Source organism: Lycium barbarum, chromosome 4 (assembly GCF_019175385.1).
Source record: "Lycium barbarum isolate Lr01 chromosome 4, ASM1917538v2, whole genome shotgun sequence".
Lineage (NCBI taxonomy): Eukaryota > Viridiplantae > Streptophyta > Magnoliopsida > Solanales > Solanaceae > Lycium > Lycium barbarum.
In genome coordinates this window covers 127599378-127604663 of record NC_083340.1, presented here as the reverse complement: position 1 = coordinate 127604663, position 5286 = coordinate 127599378, and the positions used below count along the sequence as shown (strand labels likewise).

At 37.1% G+C, this 5286-nt stretch overlaps 1 pseudogene; it reads right to left on the bottom strand.

The window, feature by feature from the left end:
* Positions 1-3895: 3895 nt before the first annotated feature.
* LOC132637764 (protein GRAVITROPIC IN THE LIGHT 1-like) lies at positions 3896-5286 on the bottom strand (annotated as a pseudogene).

The following is a 5286-nucleotide window of genomic DNA, read 5'->3' as shown; positions in this document are numbered from 1 at the left end:
TTTACTGGGCAGCAATTCATTGGGCTATTGTATTTAGTTCTGTTTGAGTACAATAAGTCATTAGAATTGATGATAAGATAGTTATTTTGTCTGCTGGGTTAATTGATAATCTGTGTGTTAATTGAGTCAAGCAGCCCCATAAAACACGTGATATTTCTACTGCTATTCAACTTGACATGCTAGGTATACTTATATTGATTATGTATATGTATGTATACAACGGGTATACTTTAGCCAATATATCCTTATGAACGTGTATACATGAGATATACTTGAACATACGTATGATATACATAACCCACTGATTTGTTTTGAACTTATATTTCACATGTCTAATCTTATTCGTTGAGTAGATATTAATCCTTTTTATTTCATTTTTATGCATGAACATCGCATACGAGTCAAAGAGGACTCGTCCTCCTCCACGTTCGATGTTGGGCTAAAAGCCCAACGTAATTTCTCTATCGAATCAGTCCCCACAGTAGCGGACAACAGCAATACATAAAATCTGGGCCCAAAGCTCACTAGCAAAATGGACGCGGCAGCAATCCAAATGGGCCAAGCCCATTTACATTATATCTATCCCTCCATTTTTATTTCTGTGTGCATTTAACATGTTTGTATGACTAACATTTATGCTTGTTAATTAAGATAAACTTTAGTAACATTAAGGTTTTTAGTTTAGTTATGGGTAGTTAATTCCACAAATTACATTCACTTCTATTTTTAAAACTATTTATAGTACCTATAATATTTATTCGAGTAATTGATTTTCAAAATAGCATGACTACATCTTTTGGCTAAGGGAATAATAATTTATGCTTACTACTTTTGAAACCCGAAACATCATAAATCTTACATTAACGTTAGCTTATTCTAGGGAATGAAAAGGCAAACTAATTCAACGAATAACTCATTTTTCCAAATACTTACAAAACATTATACATCCCGCACTTTCTCAGTTTATGTACAATTAAACCCCTTTATGCAAATCATTATTTTCTACAAATCTTATTTCTATCTATAACTTTAGTAATACTTATCAGATATTATCTTAAATATTTAAAACATTACATTTACACTTAGCCTAATTAAATTTTAGTCCGGTCGGTTAACCATTGTTAATGGGTCTTAAAGGGTGCCTAATACCTTCCCTTTAGACTAATTGAACCCTTACCTAGAATCTTAAGTTTCGCAGACCTTAAACAGAGTTAACTTTAAACCTAACTTTAATAAACTTTAGGTGTCCTAATTCACCGTAAGTAATTAGGTGACAACTCCTTAATACAAACAAAACAGGAATCTCCAATATGTCGTACTTCTACTTTAATCCCGAGGTTAAAAAGGGGGTGTGACAGTATACACACTGATTGATCCAGGTTCCACCTTATCATATGTTACACCATCTGTTGCTGGCAAGTTTGGGATAGAGCCTGAATCGATTAAACCTTTTGAGGTATCTACGCCAATTGGTGGTCCTGTTATAACTAGGTGAATATATCGAGGTTGTGTTGTGATAGTTTGTAATCACCATACCCTAGAAGATTTGATTGAGTTAGACATGATTGGTTTTGATATTATTATGAGCATAGATTGGTTGGCTTCCTGCTATGCTAATGTCAATTGCAGAACCAAGGTAGTCTGATTCCAGTTTCCTGATGAGCCAGTCCTAGAGTGGAAGGGTAATGCTGCTTTACCGAGGGGTAGGTTTATTTCCTACCTTAAGGCAAGGAAGATGATCAGAAAGGTGTATATTTATCACCTAGTTCGGGTCCAGAATGTGCAGGCAGCATCATCGACCCTTTAGTGTGTCCCTGTGGTCAATGAGTTTCCAGAGGTATTTCCAGATGAGTTTCCAGAGGTATTTCCAGATGAGTTTCCAGAGGTATTTCCAGGCATCCCGCCGGAACGGGAGATTTTTTGTCGTAAGAAATCCTATGGTTTCCTAGTTGAGTATGCCCTTAGAATGGAGATCAGTACACAAGTTTTGAGGTATTAAGTGTCTTACCCCGATTACCGAAGTATAAGTATATATTTCTTGCAATACGACAGGATTAGAAGTTAAAGGAATCGAATCGACACTAGTCGGAGTGACTCAGGAGAGTCTGTAGAAACCAGTCACCATCGACGGGCCATCGACACATCGACGAGCCATCGTGGTGCGCCGTCCCTGCTCCGTCGCCTCTGAATTTTCGGGTGGCAGGTCGATGGAGCACGTCGACGAGCCGTCGACCCACCGTTGACCCGCATCGCTGGAACTTTCTAGTTCCATCTATATATATTTAGCCCTCACGTTTTATTGTTATTATTTTCATTCCCCAAATCAGAGAAAATTCTAGAATATTCCTCTCAATATTTTCCATCATCATAGTGAAGATTTAGCAAGATCCGAGCCCCGTAAACCCGAGCTTGTGAAGGGAAAGTTGTTCCTAGTGTTCTAATGAAGTTGTTAAGCTTTGGAATTGGAGTTGAAGTTTGATTCTTGGAATCCTAGACTCCTCAAGATTTGTCAAGCTCGGGATAGTAGCATAACTAGCTTGAAAAGCGAATAAGGTATGTTAAGGCTGTCCCTTTTAGTCTTTTGGCATGATCCTAATTATCTGAACGAACAAATAAGCGAGCGAGTTCCAAAGACTCTACTCTTAGATGGTTCAAGCTTCATTGTATCCTTGATTTCCTATGTTTATGTTCATGACTTCTAGAGATCTTATGTTACCTACAGTAATCCAGAGTATACCTTTCATGAGTCTTTCATGCATTATATATATATATATATATATATATATATATATATATATATATATGTACAACTATTTTCTTACACCGTGCCGCGCTATAGTCGGCCAGGCAGGCCCGTAGATGCGCACATCACTGTAGTGGGCAGCTTATGATACTGTCCCGGACGCGGGATGATGATGATAACACCGTGCCTATATGGCTGGGCAGTATACTACTCACACCACACCTATATGGTCGCGCAGTTTACTATATGTATGGATGTATATGATCTTTAAAGAGAGCATGCTTATTATACACTGTAAAGGTATCTTCAGTTATACATATTTTTTCGGATATTCAGTCATACAGATGCATACATACAGTCAGTTGGCTTATGAGTTTCAGATTCCTTTCATGATGCTTATGTATATATTACTCTTATGCCTTACATACTCAGTACATTTCAGTAGGACTTTTATCCAGCGGTGGTCAGTGCGCTCCACTTGATGCGGAGCTGCAGTTTATTTTGGTATGCCATTCTTTTGGAGATGTGTATATATATGTTTATGGGTATGACGGGGCCTTGTCCCGTCCTTTCTACAGCTTTATCTTTCAGTAGAGGTCTGTAGACAGTTGTATGTAGATTACATGTGATGTAGCCTTGTCGGCTTCTATTCTTTTGTGTACAGTTCATGTGGCAGCCTAGTCGGCTTGCAATGTTATCTTTAGTATATATATACATATGCATAGTTCTTGATATTATCCTTTCATGAGTCAGTTTAATCCAGATTGAGTTGCTTGTGGGCCCTTATTATACAGTGTTATCCAGATATGAGTATATGGGTGTTTGGTCACTTGAGGTTAGGCACTCATCGCGGCTCATCGGTTTGGGTCGTGACAATATCTACCTATAGCGCATGAAATACATATGCAATAGCCTATATGAGCCTGGTCAGTGGTCATTGTTCTAGGCTAACGGACGTTTGGTCAGGCTTTGACCTCTGACCAGTATATCACATATAATTCATGTGCTAGCTATACATGCTTACATTTGAATTTTTCCTTTTGCATATGAAAACAATTAATTCAGTTGAACCCACAAAATCTGTCCTAAATCCGCCTGTGTCATCTAGTTCAGTCATTGGAATTATGGAAGTACCAAATTTCAACCAATAAATTAGAATACCTTTGTTTCAACTAATTTTTTTTCGCAAGAAAGATATATTTGACACTAAACCACAGTTTTACCAATTCTAAACCCTGGAATCACTGTGAATCCTACACGGAATTCAGTTTCGGATGATCCGTTCGACATCAAGAATGCTTCTTCTTCATTAACACTTTCCATGTAAACGTCGGAAAATCTACATCCTTTTCACACTTGAAATACAGAAACTTCGGGTACGAATGAAAAGGCAAGACAATGGAGTAGCCAAATGTGCTTTGCCATTTCAGCAAATGTGCAAAAGAAATGTGTCTTTGGTTACTCACCAGAAGTCAGTAAATTCCTATGATCCATATTGCCAAAAAGGGATCTTTCCATTTTGGGATGGATGAGTTTCAAGTACTTTGCGAGACAAAATCTTGCAAATGTTGTCTTTGACTTCCTGGCTAAGTAATCTTCTGGCATAACATATCTCAATTCCAAGAATCTGTTGAAAATAAATTTTTTCGTTTTGTCTTCTCTGTCATGGATTCGTTATACATAGAGAAGTATGGATAGTTGAAATCATCAAACATCTCTTGACAAACAAATGATTCAAACGTGTAATATTTGTCATTTGGTTTTAAGAACATAGTACCAGGTTGAAAAGACAAGGCTGCAACATCTAAATCCCACCCTGCATATTCCATTTCTCTACAGAGCAACCTAACAAAACTCCGAATCGATTTAATTGTTTGTACAAGGAACATAGTAAAATGGTTGATGCTTAATTTTGACAGCTGAAGGTTGTCAATTAAGCTCAATCTCTTTTCTAGCAACTTGTTCTCTTTATTAACCTCATCCAATTTCTCTCTGAGAAATATAATTTCCGAGTCTTTGAGTTTAAGTTGGAAATCCAACTTATTTCACATGATTTCGTACATTCTCACAACACTCTTAAGCTCCTTAATTTCTGCTAAGATCCGAGTGGTCTCTGGAGAATAATGATCATCAAATTGATTCTTTGAGTAGCATTGCTTTAATTCAGACAATTTTTTTAGCTCGGACACGATAATCTCATCAGCAGATAGAATAAAATCAGGATCGTTTGGAGATTGAGCGAATTGTAACAGGGCATATGATGCTTTAATAGCTGAAATATTTGAGAATAGATTGACTAGAAAAGCTTCTAATATAGCTGCTCGATTTACATCTTCGTTTACAAATGACTTGAATTGTGTTTTCTTCTTCAACATATCATTGTTCTTTGGTATGTGATTTTTTGCTGCTTCGTTTTCGAACTTATCTTGAGATTTTGGCTTTCGATTTGCTCCTACCACAGCTTGAATATACAAAACCTTAGTAAAAATGCGAGCCAATCTGCTATAACTAGGGGTCACATTAGATCGATTTACTGAATCCAT